At 41.0% G+C, this 19,541-nt stretch overlaps 1 protein-coding gene and 1 long non-coding RNA gene across 3 annotated transcripts in view; one reads left to right on the top strand and one right to left on the bottom strand.

Moving 5' to 3' along the window:
• LOC144329282 (uncharacterized) overlaps nt 1–17,554 on the bottom strand; it is a 253,104-nt gene extending 235,550 nt beyond the window's left edge. Inside the window, exon 1 of the long non-coding RNA XR_013394757.1 lies at nt 17,450–17,554. This is a non-coding gene — a long non-coding RNA (uncharacterized LOC144329282). The remainder of the gene's footprint in view (nt 1–17,449) is intronic.
• RBMS1 (RNA binding motif single stranded interacting protein 1) overlaps nt 1–19,541 on the top strand; it is a 119,899-nt gene that overhangs the window by 21,026 nt on the left and 79,332 nt on the right. The gene's annotated exons all lie outside the window — the stretch shown is intronic.

The following is a 19,541-nucleotide window of genomic DNA, read 5'->3' as shown; positions in this document are numbered from 1 at the left end:
CTTACTTGCTCTCAGCTTTAGGCATGTTGTCTTTTATTCTTCTATTTTACTGATGTTTTGTGGGTTGTGGTTTTTTAAAAAAATGTTCTTATTGCTGTGTTGCAAGCTTTTGGTTGCAATTTTTTAACATGAAAGTGGGATGTAATAAGATATATATGTTTGTGAGAGAGAGACTGTGTATCCATGTCCAACATACTACACCAAGGACGAAAATCATTAAAGCAAGGATAGAAGAGCTGGGTTGCACAAAAATAATATGGATTCTTAAGGATGCACAACAAGGTAAGATACAGAGGGAGAGAGACTTATATTGTTCTTAGCCTACAGTAAAATGAATGAAAACCTCAGTTCTATCACAAAAAATGTTTTTCTTTGTATGTGTCTGTTAACATGAAAGTAAGTCTAACCAGATTCAGAGTAATTTATTTCCAGTGAATGAAACCGAGAGCAGTTTCCCATATTTTAAATAAGAGGCAAAATCTTGTGAACAACCTGAGTATTATATATGTACTTCTTAAGCTGGTGAAGATGATAACAGCAACTGTGCACTTAAATCTGCTATTGTAAATGTGGATGGGGACTCAGTTTCTTGTTCTTAGTAAATGTTTCGAATAGAGGGGGGAAATTGTCAGAAGATTTTGAAAATGCAAAGAAACAGATAGCAACTCTTCTTCTCCATCATCCTTTATCCTTCTCAGCAAAGGCGGATCTAGGGGAATGCAATCAGTTTGGTTGCACCGGGTGCTAAGCTTCTGGGACACTGCAGCAGGTGCTGCAGCAGTGACACCCTATGGAAGGCGAGAGGCAGGGGCTGCCAGATTCTGGCATCACACAGGGTGCCACAGAAATTTGAGATGCCAAGATCCACCACTGTCCTAGGTTAAAAACACAAAGAATGTGTTTTGACACAAAGAGTGTCAAGATATAATGCATATCTCTATCTATCTATCTATCTATCTATCTATCTATCTATCTATCTATCATCATCATCTATCTATCATCTATCATCTCTCTCTATCTATCTATCTATCTATCTATCTATCTATCTAATCACCTTTCATTCAAAGATTATAAGGAGTGCAGAACCTGTCGCTCTCCAGATAATTGACATACTGACTCCCATCTGCCCCCTACCAGCATGCCCAGTGGCCAGAGATGGTGGTAGTTGTTGTTGTTGTTGTTGTTGTTATTGTTGTTGTTGTTGTCTTATAAACTGCTTTGAGGGTTTTAAAAATAATCAAGCGATGTATCAATTTAAATTAATGAATGTCCAACAAGAGGGACAGGCTTCCCAACTCTGGAATATATCATTTGCCTGCCGTTGTTTATCTTTCTAGTACTGAATCAGACCACAGGTCCCAAAGCCGTATATTTTGACTGGCAGCATTTCTCCAAGGTCTCTCCTAGACTGGCAAATCTCAGAACCCATAAAGTGGAGATGCTACAGATTAAACCCAGGACGTTGTGCATACAGATTGTGTTTCTCTGCCATTATGGCCTGTGGGCAAAGGAGGGTCACTTGCTTTTTGGCAGGAGAAGCAAGTAAGTGATATTTAGTCTGACATGGATCTGCTCTATACAGAAACAAGACATAATTGAAAATCCACACCAGAAGCATTTGTAAATTTCTTTTTTGGTTTAATGGAAATGCAGCCTAGAATGCTGAGCTTCATATCTGCAGTTACTATTTAGAAAGGCTATGGCAGACTCTGTAGCTGTGTGAGATATTGGTCTGCTTTGGGTACACAGTGGGGCACACTGCCAAAGGAAGGGTTCCATTCCTCCTACACTCAAGGTACTACTTGCCAACCTTTCCTGCAAAAGTGCATTCTTCAGAAGCTTTGCACACACACACAAAAATTAAAATTAAAAAAACAACAACACTGCAAAATAGATCTTAGCAGCAAGATTAGAGTTGACTGAATTTAACTTTTAATACATTTGCTAGCAATTGAAAAGACAGGCATTTTTAACAATAAAGAAAAATAGCAGTAGAAGTTGTATAGTTTATGTATTTATTATATTATTTTTAGATCCAACTGTTCATTTTAACAGGAGCACAAGGTGACTAACACCATAAAACATGCACAATGCTATTAAACCCATTCTTAAAGCAACCACAGAATTATTATTATTATTTAAAAAAAAAAACCTCAGATCAGCAGCACTAATCAACCAACAGACCATATTGTTAATGGAACTTTTCAGACGTTATCACCAAGTCAACCCCATTGTCTTCCAGTTTAGTGTACACCCGCATTCCCACCCACTCCTTTATGTTACTATGAATAACACAAAAAGTGTGGTACCCATAATAGCCAAAGTAATGCCTTGAGGGGTAAACCTAACCTTTTTATTTGCTTAATAAGAACTTAATAAAAACATGCATCCTCCACTCTTACTCTGCTAAATAAGAGCACTCTTTGGCCAAGTTCAGATGTCATCCTGGCTGAGGAACAGGAAACATAACTGGACAGTTTTCCCAATGGAGGGAAGTAGAAAGAAGATTCTCTGAAAGATTAGCATTGGGACAAACATGAGCTTTTAAACTTGTTCATAAATGATCTAAGAGGAGAGCAGTGAGGTAGCCAAGTTTATTGAGGATGCCGAATTCCCCAGGATTCTTAAGACAAAAAAAAAAGGAGTGTGAGGATCTCCAAAAAAATCCCTGAAACCTGGATAAATAAGCAGGAAAATGGCAAATATGTAAGCAAATGTAAAAGTATGCACACTGGGGCAGCCCTCCCCATTAACATATACATTGGTACCTTGGGTTGCAGATGCTTCAGGTTACAGACTCTGCTAACCCAGAAATAGTACCTCGGGTTAAGAACTTTGCTTCAGGATGAGAACAGAAATCGTGCAGTGGCAGCGTGGCGGCAGCGGGAGGCCCCATTAGTTAAAGTGGTACCTCAGGTTAAGAACAGTTTCAGGTTAAGAACGGACCTCCAGTATGAATTAAGTTCTTAACACGAGGTACCACTGTACATTAATGGGGTCTGAACCTTGGGACTGTAGTAGATAGCTCCATGAAGATGTAAACCCCATGAGTTGCAGCTGTAAAAAGCCAAATTCAATGCTATGGATCATCAGGAAAGGGATTGGAAATAACACTGCCAAAAGCACGATGCCGTTATACAAATATATGGTGCATCAACACTTGAAATACTGTGTACAATTTGGATCACCACATCTCAAAATGATTATTGTAGAGCTGGAAAAGTTTCATAAAAGGATAACCAAATTGTTTAAGAGAGTGAAGCAAGTCCACTATGAGGAAAGGTAACAACCATTGGGGATTTTTAGGGGGGTGGGGGGAGGCACAAAATGGGGGGCATGGTATAATTGAATAAGTTTGTGCATGATGTGGAAAAAATTGGCAGAAATTTTCTCCCTTTTTTATAATGCTAGTATTCAGGACCATCCATTGTTGGAAGATTTGGGACAGACAAAAGGAAGTACTTCGCACAGCTAAGCAGGTTGTAGTAACGGCCACCATCTTGGATGGCTCTAAGTGAGAATTGGCAGATTTGTGGAGGATAGGGGGTATCAATGGCTACTAGCTGTGATGGCTTTGTTCTGCCTCTGGTCTCTGTATACCTGCTGCTGGAATCGTAAGTGGGAAGAGTGCTGCTGCACTCAGGCCATGCTTGAGACTTCCCATAGGTATCTGGATGGCTTCTGTAAGAACAAGGTGCTTAACTAGATAGACCTTTGGAATCATGGGATAATGTATGTGCCCCTTAATATTTCCTACCACGGAAGTTACCCTGTTTTCCAAAATGTATATTGTATATTGTATTTTCCAAAATGTATATTGTATATTGTATTGAATACAATGTACTGTATTCCTGCAGCACGTAAATTGAGTGCTGGCACTGGTTTCGCAGGAGAATAAAGAGAAGGAAAATGTTTCTCTATGTGCCTTGGATGGCACGCATGGTGGTGCTGCTGGCTGCTTCTAATGTTACTATTTTTGTCCATAGAAGTGCTCTTGCAAGTGACCACTGCGATCAAAATAGTAACACTGAGCTTACACTTGACCCTTTAAAAACCATGGAAAAGGTTGGCATTCCCTGAAACTATAAGCATTTCCATCAGTTTATTAAACCCTTAACACCATTTAACTTACCTGCCTAACAATACTTAGTAAGTAGAAATTGCTCCTGACTTGGTTCTTGTAATCGTTACAAGAGCAGGGTTATGTTCCAACTTTTCCTATGGTACCTCTGCCTACTCTAAAGGGAAGAGTGATTTCCTCTCTTTGGAGCACAGCACTCTTGTGGTAACTCCGCCTAGTTTAAGGGGCTGAAATGGGTGGGGATTTAGAATAACAGAATCACAGAATTGTCAAGTTGAAAGGTACCATGGATCATCTAGTCAAACCCCCATCCAAACTCTGCTTAAAAATCTCCAAGGAAGGAGACTCCACTACTTCTTGTGGAAGTTTGTTTTGCTATCAAACAGCTCTTACTTTCAGAAAGTTCTTCCTTATGTTTAGTTGGAAATCTCATTTCTTGTAACTTGAATCCATTGGATGCCTACTGTCACAGTCTGTAGGTGACTTAAGATAAAATGTTAAGAACAACCCATTATAGTGCAATAATAACAGCACAACAAGATAATTGACTAAATACCTCCCTCTCCTCCAGTACCAGAGGAGAAATCGCCATCTGTTTATAGGAGAGAAACCCCAATATGACCATCCTGGTGGCTTTAAAAATGAAAATTCAATAATTATTTAAATCATTGCATTAATAAACCATGTCACCTGAATGGTACACAATTCTAAAAGAGAGCCAGTGTGTTGTAGTGGTTGAGAGCAATAGACTCGTAATCTGGGGAACCGGGTTCGCATCTCCGCTCCTCCACCTGCAGCTGCTGGGTGACCTTGGGCCAGTCACACTTCTCAGAAGTCTCTTAGCCCCACTCACCTCACAGAGTGTTTGTTGTGGGGGAGGAAGGGAAAGGAGAATGTTAGCCGCTTTGAGACTTCTTAGGGCAGTGATAAAGCGGGATATCAAATCCAAACTCTTCTTCTTCTTCTTCTAAAATGACAAAATACAAATACAGTCAAAAATTAGCACACCACAGTCTTCTGAATGACCCTTTCCATAGTACCCAACATTGCTGCATTTTGGTTGGTAATGCACACAGATCGGCTTGCTTGTTAAAAGTGGTATGGCGTTTTCTGATGTTACTGTTTTCATCATATGAGTTATTGGCAGAGGCCTTCCAGAAACAAAATGGTTACATCAGAAATGGGTTGTAAGGGCTGATCCCACATTGCCCTTCCTTAGAGAACAAATGCTTTAAGCTCATTTCTCATGTTGAGAAATCGCATAGGAGGGAGAAAGCTCTGCATATCCTAACCAAGGGCAGGCATACTTCAGGCTTCTGGCATCTACTTAGTTTCTGCTAGAACCCTGAAATCCACTAAACACAGGAGCCAGGTGCAAATGATATACATTTGAATTAAAAACAATTCTGAGCCCAGGGATTTGTTTGTAGTTCACATTCCTTTCAAACAAAAAAAACCCCACTTCTGGTCCCCACCCTTCTTCCTTTCAGTGGCATAATTTGGTGGGGGAACATTTTGTTGTCATTGTTCAACAACTGGGAGCTACAAATCCTTGCTAATCGACTTCCAATCACCAACCAATCTACCTGTAAATCCTGGTCTACCTTCTGTTGACCTCTCCTTAATATATTGAGGGGGTTGTGGGAGGAAAGAGGAAAGAGGAAAGGGAAGTCCCATTGTGCAAGTGGAAATCTGTTGTGCAAACAAGCTGACTTAGAGGACTGGTGGTACCATGAGATTATTTATTCACACTGAGAACCAACATAGCATAGTCACAGTGGATGGATTTTTGGGCTTCGACTGATTGAAATCCCTACTCTGCCATGAAGCTCAGTGGGCAGTTGTGGGGAGATAATCTCTCAGCCTAGCCTGCTTGTCTGGAGAAAGAGAGAATGATATGTATTCCTTGGTAGAAAGAGCAAGACACAAAACTGATGAATAAATACATTTATCTAAATCTTTGTTTTTTATACTATTTATATGTAGTACACATGCTCATGTACTCTTTAAAAGAGACAAGTATGGGGAAATTTTCTTCACCAGTGGCTGTCTGTCACCATATGAATTTGTTGAAGGTGGTATTTTTCTAAGGTTGCAATCTGTGAGTCCTCCACACTTTGCTATTGACCAAGATGGAGGTTGAAGGGGCTATTCCCCACCCCCACCCCCAGACAAGGAATCCCAAACCAGCACCACCAGCACCCATCACCTCCTCCTCCTCAGAACTATCCAGCAGCTAGAATAACTGAATTGCCTGCCGACTTGCTGGCATTTTCCTTGGCTGTGTCTGGCCATGCCTTTCATTGTATATAAACCAAGAGCTCTGTACAGTATGCATTGGTTCCCCTTGTTCAGCAGCAACACTGACTCTTGCAGGGGTGGGATGTCTTGGAAGCTTTCATAGTGCAAACAAACAGAACATAACGAGCCAGGTTCAAGGTCCCTGTATTAATGGACAAAGCCCTGAACAACTTGGGTCCAGGGTACCCCAGGGAGTGCCTGAACCCTTATAACCCAGCTTGATCACTGAGATCATCTGCAGCAATGTCATTCCTCTTTTGACGATGACAATACAGTAAATGGAGCCTTTAGTGGCACGGACCCAGTATTGTGGAATACTTTGCCAATGGAAATTCAGCAAGTGCCTCCTGTTTCAACTTTCAAATGCTAGCTGAAAGTTTTTCTATTCTGCCAGACCTATGCATACATATTTCTGCAATAGTTAGCTAATTTCTTATTTTACTTTTCTTATGTGGTTCTTACTATAAGGTTTTATGTATTGCTTTAGTAAACCTCTCTGATGTTTTTTATGAAAAGGATTATATACATATTTTAAATAAACAAATAAATGTTTTTTGGGTTTAAGGAAGCATGATCAAATAGAAACAGATCACAACAAGTGAGGCACAGAAATGTACAATGTATGCTGCGTTGGTGTGTCATTTGATAAGAGGTGCTCATAAACATTTTAATCATACACTTTATGGCCTTTTGCCCAAAGTCAATATTTTAATTACTAAGATAGCTGTGTGCCAGGTTTGAAGCAAATCTTTGGCTAACAAAGTTTATGTTTAACTTCCTCCACTCGAAAAAGAAAAACAACCACTGGGATTGCAGCATTGTAGCAACTTTGTTTCCTGCAGCTCAAAATGCATGCATTGAAAACAGGGTGATAAGGCACATCAAGCTTTTTATATCATGGAGGTATATATGATGCTGCATTAACTAATGCATGGACCTTCTCCTCCCCCTTTTTTGAGGTGGAAAGCAAGGTTTCCACAAGAGCCTTGTGTTTTACCACTTAAACACCCAATCAAAACCTTTCTATGCTGCCATGCTCATGCAGCCAATAAAGAAAGCGCATTTCCTTAGTTGGTCTGCGATGTTAACATTTTTACATGGTTTTTATTGCATATATATTGTTGCTGTGAACCACTCTGATTTTTTTATGATGACATGGCAATATATAAATAAGTGAATTAAATATTTGTGAAATATTTCATTGTGAATTAAATATTTGTGAAATAAAGTGAATTAAATAAGTGAATTAAATATAGCCTAGGACTTGCCGATCGAAAGGTCGGCGGTTCGAATCCCCGCAACGGGGTGCGCTCCCGTCGTTCAGTCCCAGCGCCTGCCAACCTAGCAGTTCGAAAGCACCCCCGGGTGCAAGTAGATAAATAGGGACCGTTTACCAGCGGGAAGGTAAACGGCGTTCCATGTGCTGCGCTGGCTCGCCAGATGCAGCTTGTCACGCTGGCCACGTGACCTGAAAATGTCTGTGGACAGCGCTGGCCCCCGGCCTCTAGAGTGAGATGAGCGCACAACCCTAGAATCTGGCAAGACTGTCCCGTGCGGGCAGGGGTACCTTTACCTTTACCTAGAATCATTGACGGCCTGTGAATTGTAATGTATTTGACAGCTGGGTGAGTCTGGCACAGGGGTCAGCAGACTTTTTCAGTAGGGGGGCTGTCCACTGTCCCACAGACCTTGTGGGGGTCCGGACTATATTTTGGAAGAAGAAAAAAGAACGAATTCCTATGCCCCACAAATAACCCAGAGATGCATTTTAAATAAAAGCACACATTCTACTCATGTAAAAACACCAGGCAGGCCCCACAAATAACCCAGAGGTGCATTTTAAATAAAAGGACACATTCTACTCATGTAAAAACACGCTGATTCCTGGACCGTCTGCGGACTGGATTGAGAAGTCTATTGGGCCGGATCCGGCCCTCAGGCCTTAGTTTGCCTACCCATGGTCTGGCACAATGCCTGTATGTGGGAGCTTAATTAGGAGAACACTGATCTTCAGTGGACCCATTCCTATATGCAGGGTTGGTTTTTGCGAACAGTACTGGGGCTTTCCTGTTGCCCCCTGGCAACTATGCTGTGGGATTCCATGGGGTACCATGGTACTGCTGTTTAACCAGTAATTTGTTGTTGGGTGTGGTAATTGGGAGACCTGGACAAAGTGTTGTCAGTAAGCTACTGACACCCAACTCTGCTTCTCTGAGGCAAGTGAATTAAGGGTGGTTGTGGGAACCCTGATTTTCAGATTCTCATTTTTCCAGTCTTAAATTCCCAGCACAACAAGGTTTCTAGGAAGATAAAGTGCAAGACTGGCCTTACTGTACAATAAGGTGAACTGTTCACTTTGGGCATTGGATTCTAAAGAGGATACTGCTTCCTTGTATCCAGTCAGTATACCTTTAAAATAAAAATAAATAAAAATAAAAATAAAAACCAGCCCTGGTCCAAACAGGGTGGTGCAGAGGGACTATTACAAAAATCTAGGCCAGCAGAAATGACTAGATGTCACACAGACTTAAAATATATATTTGTGTATCATTATGACAAGAGTATGAGTTTATTTTAATTGTTTCAATGAAACAACCAGAGTGTTAGGTCCTGTCCCCCCACATACTCAACAGTTAAAACAGAATGTGTGTCTCTTGTGGTCTCAATTACATCCTGTGTTAGTAATTGGCAGCATTTCCTCTCTGAAGGCCCCAGTCTTTGCCAGGGTGCATTTGTACACACATTAAGAGAACACAGAATGGTGTGTTTTTTAAGGGTAGAAGTGTAATATTCCATACTAGAATATGAGGCAAAGCAATAAATATATCTATATAATCTATATCAATATCTATATCTGGCTGGCTAAACCAGGTGGGGGTAGCTGATGGGTCTCTGGTTGGTTGAGCAGACAAGACCAATAGTGGGTCCCACGGTCAAGAAGGTGGTTTCTGCACATACTGTAGTGGGAAGTGTGGGGCAGATGGGGCTCAACTTGGGAAGCTTGCTCATCTAGGAGAAGGAAAACTGTGGTTCTAAACCTCCACTGCCTTCCAGTAGCACCTTAAAGACCAACTAAGTTAGTTCTTGGTATGAGCTTTCATGTGCATGCACACGTGTGCATGCACATGAAAGCTCATACCAAGAACTAACTTAGTTGGTCTTTAAGGTGCTACTGGAAGGAATTTTTTTTTGTTTTGACTATGGCAGGCCAACACGGCTACCTATCTGTAACTCCACTGCCTTGTGGGATATCATTGGGAGAAGAAAAGGCTAAGGAGTAAACCCTACACAAATCCAGAGTGGAGTCCATAAGACAGTTGGATGGCACCTTGTACGCTTCTTTCTGGCAACTCCTGCAGCCAAGCTGCTGCCAAACATTGCACTGCTCTCTGAGTGAGGTCAAGAGGGGGGTCTTGTCATCTGGGCAGCTCAGGACCGCCATACACACTGCCCAGGCTTGCTCCACTTCAGTGCTGGTGATGCAGCAGCTTGACTTCACCCCCAGAGTGCACTCCATTGTCTCTCAAGACAGATGGATGCCAACAACAGCATATATCTTCCTATTATTTTGGATCTCTTTGGAGTTAGAAAACAACATGAGAGAAGAAGGTGCAAAACATTTTTAAAAAACCTTTTATGGTATTTGTATTATTTGTTTGGAAAGGTAATGAATTTTCTTCAGCCCTCAGAAGAATGGGGTTCTAAGGTTCTTTTAGAAATATATTATTATTCTCTCTGTTAGTACATGTGCTGGTTTGTGTATGTTTCACAGAAGCAAGCATCGGCTGCTTGTGAAACATTTTCGGCCTATATTTATTGACAATGACAAACCCTTTTACAGCTGTATTCAATCTGGACTAAAATCATTTCCTGGAAAGAGTGAAATTCAACTTAGTATGCAAACTTCTTTGGAATACAGTATAATACTGTAGAGTAGGGGAGCCTGATTATGAAAATGAACATGTGCACCCTGCTGAGGTAATTTCTTATAAACAGTTCACTGTGGAAATACTTAATGTCACCATTTTTAGAGCTAAGGATTCATACGTTTTAAATATGTTTCCCATTTTCCTTCAATCTACACCTAGACATGCACTTTTTAAAATAAAAAAACTTTTAAAAACAAGTTGTTTTTGGGTGTATTCAATGAAGGCATTGAAACACCAACATTCCAAACTCAAGCTCCAATCCTAAGCATGTTCACTAAGGAGTAAGCCTAACTGAATCCAGTGGGGTAAACATGCATAGGATTGCTCTGGCACTGTATTAAAAAATCATGCTGCATCTCCAGCCAGCTACAGATTTCAGCTTGATTTTTGTGGTGTGCATGGTGGGTTGGTTTTTTTTAAGTAGGCCATCTGTCATAAGTAAGTAGTTTGCAATAATAGTTTACAGATTTAAGGCATAATCCTATAATGAATATCTGCTGGTGGAGAACCTATAGCATTTGCTGGAAGCTCCACTATGCTAGCAGAAGAATGGATGTGCCATTAAAAATATGCTTGCAGAAAATGTGGGGACAGATATGATGAACCAGTAAAGATATGCTGGTGGATTGCCTGAAATGGTTCAGTTGTGGGTGGGACTAAACTCAAGGGAGTAAGCCCCACTGGTCCCAATGAGACTTAATTATCAGTATTAGGCTTGCATTGTAAAACTAATACATTTACTAGCTGTAACATAAAAGGATTTAGTGCTTTTTTTGCAAGAAATATAAAAGAAATAACTAAGGATTAGCATTTATTTGGTATTGATAGTTTTCATGGTTTATTTTTTTGTGGTACACTGCTTTGAGTTTTTGTTGCATACAAGTGATATATACCTTTTCTTAAGTAAATAAATTAAGGGAATTAAAAAATGACTATAGAACTGGTCTTGCTGAAAAGTGAAACAGGTGTAAAAATACTGCTTACTCCCCAAGACTCATAGAAAAGGAATATCTACACAGAAAAATAATTTATAATCTAGCCTGTTGCTTAAAGGCTCCTCTATCACCATTGTTTTATTAATATGCTCTTTAGAATGTGCTTTAATCCTTGACAGATATAGGGGGCAATTCATATTCCACTGCGGCAGTGCAACCTCCATTTATTTTGCTGAGGCTTGAATAGAACTGCGACAAACAGGGTTGTAAAGCAACAGTTATTGATGTCTGGTAAGTTGCATCAGTACTCAGTGCCCTTTAAGATCCACTGTGGGGGGGGGGGGAATAAAAACTACTGAATTTGCTCAAAAACTAGTCCATATTATTATATTGTAAATTTATGAAATATACCAGAAGCTGAAAATAATGAACACACTTACCTATGAGTTAAGATGCATTAAAATGCAATCGAATTAAGCCTGTATATGATTCTGGAACTGAGGTTTACAGAACATGAGAAAGCAGTTTTGTGTTCCTCAAGTAACAATTCTTCAAGTTTTGCTTTTATCTTAAACAATAAACTCAGAAAGATTAGGGCCAGCAGAGCCATCTTAACCCTCAATCCATTGCAATGGAGGGATTAGGATGCTTTGAAGACTCCCTTCTGAAAGCAGGGTGTTGATGGTGCCACTCATAATATCACCTCTAGTGACAGCCAGTGTAAACCTCTGCCTCACTATAAAATGGAAAAAGACTCATCCTGATCCTTGCTCACTGGCCCCACTCTTGCACCTTATAACACCAGCCTGACCCACATAAATTGAATTACTTTAGTTCATAAAAATTTCACTTCAGTTTCTTTGGGCAGGATTCACCTAACGAACTCCATCAGCGGAAGGGCTTCCACTTGCACAACAAGGCTTCCCCCCTCTCCTCCCCCTGCTTGTTCTGTCTGGCCAGCTGATATGCTTATGCAGACAGAACATTCAACATAGCACAATATTGAATTCCACTCTATGTATATGACTGCTTTTTATTATTAAAGGCACAACAGCAAGACCAAAAAAATAGTTGTGAGACTTAAGGAAGCTTCTTTTTCCCATCTGCTCATTGGAATTGTTTCTTAGGGGTCTTGAAAACCACAAGTAGATTATTCTCTATTCATTGAACAAGCTGGCATTTCTTGGATTCAAAATTATTTTTCACTTTAGCTTTATAAAACTCGGCTGACATGATACAACATGATTCTTATGCATTCTGTTCCCTCTGTAGTACAATCTACAGCAGCGAGATGTAGCTGCTTGGAATAAACTGTATAAGAAGTAGATATTATCGTCATCTACTTATAGAAAGTAAAACGAGAATTCTGATTCAACCCTTACTCATTCAACTTATTTTAACCCAAGCTTTAGCCTGGATAATAATAGGAATAGATGTTTCAATTTTGTTAATCTCTCTAACTTAAAAGCAACAGTGGCTCAGTGCAGGGGGGGAAATGCCAAACCTATGGTTTGGCAACCCAAACCACTCTACAGTTTGAGTTTCAAGGCCAGGCATAGGCAAACTCTGCCCTCCAGATGTTTTGGGACTACAACTCCCATCATCCCTGATCCCTGGTCCTCTTAGCTAGGGATGATGGGAATTGTAGTCCCAAAACATCCGGAGGGCCGAGGTTGCCTATGCCTGTTCTAGGCATACAAGATTGTATCCAATGAAGTGGTCCTATTCATACAAGCACTTCAACTTGTGCAGTGGAACCTCCATTCTCTTCCCCCACACATCCTGCAAATCTGTTCTGGGGGGCTGGAGGGGCACAGATTTTGGGTGGGAAATGAGAGGAAGAGTGGAAGATCTGCTGCACAAATTGAACTCCTTGCCCAAATGGGACAACTTCATCGGATACAACTCACAGCAGGCAAACCATGATTTAAAGCTGCTTGACTACATAAGTCTTCCAACTGCTCAGAACTCAGTCTTCTATAACTATGGTGCAGCAGCCTATTGTGGTGGAGCAGTTACACTAACCATAGCTTGTGAATTCAGGCATAACAGCAACCACAGTTAGCAACCGAAAGGGAGTGATAAAGGGAGAACCGAAGGTAGAGAGTCCACCATAGCCAAGCCCTTCAAGGCTTCTCCCAGCAGGGCAGAAAGGATTTGCGTGAACTGATTCCCTCACCGCCCTTAATAATGATGTGTCTTCATAGACTCCATGGAAGGGAGAAGACTATACCAAGGCAAATGTAATTTGTCACCCATTCTGTAGGCATGCCAGAGGAATGGGAGAGCTTTGCATCCTGCAGATTCACAGCCTATCTTGGCACACTGTAATCATGGGTCTTCTTCACCTGTCTGATGTCAGGGCAGCAACTATAGTTGGCAGCCTCACAGATGTGGCTTAAAGGGTTAGATCTTTCTAACCATTGGACTTAGACCCAATGGTGTGCAAACTAGCTTGAAACCATGGTTTCATATCTCAGTACAATAGCCCCAGGTATGACACTATACTTTCCCCCTTCCCTCCCTGCCTTCCGTGACACAGAGCAGCAAATGGCTCCCAACCCTTCTTCCAAAGCAAGCTGTAGAAAACTCAAGGCTCACCAAATTATTTTGGGACCAGAAAAAAAAAACCCCATGCACTTCTACTCTTCCCTAGTAATAAAAATGCAATAAGAAATAAAATTAAATAGCATTTTGTTGCTGTTTCATGATACCCAAAATCTGTTGCCTAAGGCAGCTTGACTCATTCTGCCTAATAGAAGGACCGGGCCTAAACAGCACCTTGCAATACATAGCTTGTAAGTTGGCAAAGTTTAGACATAATGCCAAACCATGATTTGATGTTACATCTGAATGCAACCAGAGTACAGTGGTACCTTGGGTTACAAACACCTCAGATTACAAACATTTCAAGTTACATACTCCGCTAACCCAGAAGTAGTACCTCGGGTTAAGAACTTTACCTCAGGATGAGAACAGAAATCACGCGCCGGCGGCACAGTGGCAGCGGGAGGCCCCATTAGCTAAAGTGGTACCTCAGGTTAAGAACGGATCTCCGGAACGAATTAAGTTCATAACCAGAGGTGCCACTGTATCTCAAAGCAGTATGAGAGTACATTTAAAAACCTTGAAAAGAGAATACTCAGCAAGAATAATTGTTTGTTAACAGTACTTACACCTCTATTGAAATAAAACACTCAATACATATTTATTTTGTTAAATACCTACCCTGAGAGTCTGTCAGGTAAATTTTTGTCACCTCTATGGATATTAATAGAAGATTATTATGATTAGTCTATAATTAATGCAATGTTAATGATAGATGTGTATCCATGATGATGCGCCAAATTATAACAAAACTGAATGGGTGCAAGCCTATTGAAGTATTCCTTTTGTTGCCTTTTGTTATTTGTTTCTTTATTTTAAACATTGTTGCACTGTCTTGTTCAGAGCAAGGATTGTTTACATGTATAAATAAAACACAAAAACTAAATAAACTCATTCTAATAAAACTGAACACTGAATACAGTAGTTGAAAAACATTTCATGGACTGGAACAATGCTAAAATCCAAAGTTGGAGAGCCAAATACAGTTGCAGAAAAATGCCCCTATGTTTTTGTTCCAATAGCATTATGCAGCTGCCCTCTGGAGTGTCTTTGCTTTCAGATAGTGAACGTTTTATTGGTTTTAGGAGCCATCTGGAAACATTATTGCTACTGTAAAAAGTACCATTAATTAATATTGATAGAACCACTGTTTTTAACACAACTTGTAGTTTTTGTGCACAATCATGCAATTTTTAAATTTGCATAATGGTGATACAAATTACAATCACAGAGAGTAACAGATCTGTATCAATAAGTTAGGTTTGTTTGTTTGTTTTTCATTTCAAGTTTTATCCCTTCAGTGATGGTCTTTACACAAAGAATCTCAAAATTTGTTTTTACTCATACTTCTTGCCAGCTATTATCAAGCATCAATGTTCATATCACGCATCCCTTTCTTCACAATTTTTTTTTTGGGGGGGGCTGTCTGAAAGCTTAGTCTACATTAGGCATTATACAAGGTAAGCACTGGGATCCCAATCCCATGTTTCTCTTGTAATTCTGAGTGTGTAAAACGTTTACAGAGAACTGAGAGTAAAACACTTACTGTAAACCTTTCCCTGCAGTGCTCTCCCTACCCAAGATGGGATCCAAAACTGAAAGCTAGTGGTTGCCAATTGTCTGTCTTCGCAAATGCTCCACTAAGGACAATCTTAGTTCCACTATTTCAGCAAATGTGACACTGGAAACAGGCATTTGCTGAGATCAGATCAGGTTAGGACATTAAGGTTTATAAACTTTCTGCCCTCTTTATTTTCAACTTTCTTGGACATATGAAACTAAGTATAATTATCTTGAATTTCTGCTTATCCCCCAAGAAAGGGCATTTTTGCTGGCCAGGTTTAATTCAAACCCATCAAACCTCCTTTGGGGTAGGTTCTCGGGAATGGTGGAAGGAGAAAGAATTTGCCCATGTGAAGACCACCTGCTGGAAACTCTTACTCATATGGTTCTTAAATGTAAACTATATGCTGATCTCCGCCAGCAGTTTATAGATCAACTCTGCATCCCCAAATGGAAACCAGAGTTGGAGGTCATACATTTTCTATTACTGGGGAATGATCAGGAGCTCACCAAGTTAGTGGCTAAATATCTTTATTTGGTTTTTTGTCGCAGAAACACATTGCAGATGTCTGATCTTCCTGGAGACCTAGAGATGTAACGTTAGACATTTTTGCCTCTATGTGATGCCAATAAAAGGTTTGATGATGATGATAAACTTTCTGTAGTAAGAACAGCTCAACTACCCTTTCACTTTACAATAGAGCAAAATGTCATCATGGACCATAGTGTTGCCAAATGAATAATAAATACAGGCAAAATCCACATAATGGGATTGCTTTGCCGCAGTAGCTGTATATGACAGGCTGATCTCTAAGCCATGTATTCTTATGTTTAGAGAAGCAACTTTGGTAGAATTCATTTGAGCACACATTTGTGAAATCTTGTTCTCAGCTGTCTTTAAAGGTGATTAGTCGTATTGTTTACAGGCTGGCCCTTTAACAGAAGGAATCAAGTTCAGCCTTCATGGCATTTAACCATGGCTCAGCATCCGCTGAGGCTAAACTCTGGACCTCTTGGAAGCTTGAAGGTTCCCAAACCTTCTCTGAGTTACTAACAACAGCTGTATCTCCTATGACTGTTTTAGCAAACTCTTCAGCATACCTTTTGTGGCCCTTTCAGATCTGCGTACTATACACAAGTCTTCCATGCTAGGCTTCTCCTCTTTAGGAGAATGGTAGGCAAGCCGCAGGCGGGTCATCCTCTTATATACCTGCTGGGATTGACAAGGCATCTGACCCTCACCTGAATCTCATAGCTCTCCTGTAGCTGCCTGTGATTAATTATTATTAACTCTTGGAGGAAATAAGTAGCATCACACATCACGTGCATGGAAATTGCCAAACCAATTAACCAACTAGAAGGATTACTGTTAATAGAGCCAGTTTCCCTATAATTTGATATTGCTGGATAGTTTTGATGAACTGCAAAAGCATTTTTAGTTTGCTTTCTGTTGCCACCCTGGAACTTTTCTTTATTAGTGCCACTTTGTTTTATATGATTCCTTGCAAATGAAGAAAAAAAACTATTCTGCTTGTATATGTTGATAATATAATTTTGTTTACTGCGGACAAACAAGGTTGTATAAAAACAAGACTGGGTGCAGGCCTGGCCAGGACATAGGCATCCTGACTGTGTCAAGGGTGACCTGTGTGCTTGCTTGCTTGCTTGCTTGATTAACAGCTGTTGGGAACTTCGATGTCCCTGCTCTCCCTTCTTATGGTCTTTGTACTGGACCTGGAGACTCCAATAGAGGCATTCCATGTAAAGAAGGAGGGCAAGTGGGCACCCTATCAAGTGACAAGGCAGGAGTTACACAGAGCAGGGCCTTTTCATTGGTGGTGCCCATTGTATGCCTCACTCTTCCCAGACCTGCTCTCTTTTGGCCTGTATTTTGGAGCTTTATAATTTAGGAAGACTTTGGAAGAACTGGTTGACAAGTCTTATCAGTTGCTGACATATGAGCAGATTTTATTTGCTGCTATTCTGTGCTTCTGGTGCACCAGGGTTTACACCAGTGTAATAGAGTTAGCCACAGGGACGCGGGTGGCGCTGTGGGTAAAAGCCTCAGCGCCTAGGGCTTGCCGATCGAAAGGTCGGTGGTTCGAATCCCCGTGGCGGGGTGCGCTCCCGTTGCTTGGTCCCAGCGCCTGCCAACCTAGCAGTTCGAAAGCACCCCCGGATGCAAGTAGATAAATAGGGACCGCTTACTGGCGGGAAGGTAAACGGTGTTTCCGTGTGCGGCTCTGGCTCGCCAGATGCAGCTTGTCACGCTGGCCACGTGACCCGGAAGTGTCTGCGGACAGCGCTGGCCCCCGGCCTCTTAAGTGAGATGGGCGCACAACCCTAGAGTCTGTCAAGACTGGCCCGTACGGGCAGGGGTACCTTTACCTTTAATAGAGTTAGCCAGGATTCCAGAAGGGATACAATTTACGAACATTCTCGATTATCTGCACAGCAGGGGGTGTTCAGTCAACAGTGCAAAGGCTGAGCTGAAGCATTCCCTGCTGGTTACCTGCTTTCAGCTTTCAGCAATAGGGGTCACTGTTTGGTAGTACCCAATTGGTTAGCTGTCAGATTCTAGAGCTCCCTATTGGTGGCTCTTAGGTAATTCACAAAATACAGAGTCCATTCATAAAACACAGTGTTCATTCATAAAGCAGTAACATAAATCTCCATTGCTACATATTGGTTGTATATTTCAGCGGTTGAACGTACATGTTTATGGCCATGCTGTAGTGTAGTGCTTATGCGACTATGAATAAAAGGTTGGTTGGGCTCATTGTCTCAGGGTTTGGGAGCGGGGGAAGAGGTGAGAAAACTGATCTCCAATAAGTGCCCCCCTTTATTTCTATAACAAATCATTGAGTCTGTACTCTGAATGGTGACACCAGGGACCTGGAAGGTGCAGGGCGTGTCAGTCCAATCCCTGCACAGTCTCATCAGAGCTGACCTTAAGGCAATTAGAGCAATTGGGCCCCATGGGCCACTCCTGCACCAAGGCAATCTACATGGATTTTATTTATATCTATAAGATTTTGCAGACTTTGGCTGTCAACTGGGGCCCTACAAAAAAATATCAAGTTGCACCCCACTGCTTCAAATTGGGCCCCACTGGCTAGCCCTGAGTCTAGCCCATAGTTGCTGGGCCTGAGTTGCCCTGCCCTTGCATGAAGTCTTGGGTTTACGATTTTGGGAGGGGGAGACTGCGGCACTGGGGAGCGGGCAGGCTGGTGACCCCCCCTAGATTTAGAGGCCTGAGTTGCCCTGCCCTCGAATGAAGTCTTGGGTTTGCAATTTTGGGAGAGGGGAGACTGCCTGCTTGGGAGCGGGAGGGCTGGCGAGGTCCCCTAGATTTATTTATTTATTTATTTAAGAAATATTTATTGAAGTTTTACAAAAGCATAAATACAAAAATACATAAAAGAAAAAATAAAAATAAAAAATACAACATACAAAAGACAAAACAAAAAGTAAGAAAAATTTAAAAACAAATCCGTTTTTCATAACTTTAAACTCCTTTGCTTGTTTCTTTGACCTCCTCACACCTCCCCTTTTTGTATTTCCATTTACATAATCAAGTCAGCAAATCCTTACCCTCTTTCATTTATCTTAACTCTATATCTTAACATTTTTAACTCTATATTTTCATCCATTATCAATTCATTTTTGCATATTCTTATTAACTTTGTTGCTAATGCCACTTATTTTCCAACATCATTTTAACATTCATTGATTTTACAGTATTTCTGCAGATAGTCTTTAAATTTCTTCCAATCTTCTTCCACCAACTCTTCTCCCAGGTCTCGGATTCTGCCAGTCATTTCCGCCAGTTCCATGTAGTCCATTACCTTCATCTGCCACTCTTCCAGGGTGGGTAGATCTTGTGTCTTCCAATACTTTGCAATAAGTATTCTTGCTGCTGTTGTTGCATACATGAAGAAAGTTCTATCCTTCTTTGGCACCAATTGGCTGACTATACCCAGGAGAAAGGCCTCTGGTTTCTTCAGAAAGGTATATTTAAATACCTTTTTCATTTCATTATAGGTCATCTCCCAGAAAGCCTTAATCTTTGGGCACGTCCACCAAAGGTGAAAGAATGTACCTTCATTTTCTTTACATTTCCAA

This window comes from Podarcis muralis, chromosome 1 (genome assembly GCF_964188315.1).
Source record: "Podarcis muralis chromosome 1, rPodMur119.hap1.1, whole genome shotgun sequence".
NCBI lineage: Eukaryota > Metazoa > Chordata > Lepidosauria > Squamata > Lacertidae > Podarcis > Podarcis muralis.
Note: the sequence above shows the minus strand (reverse complement) of the source record. Positions and strands in the feature narration are given on the sequence as shown.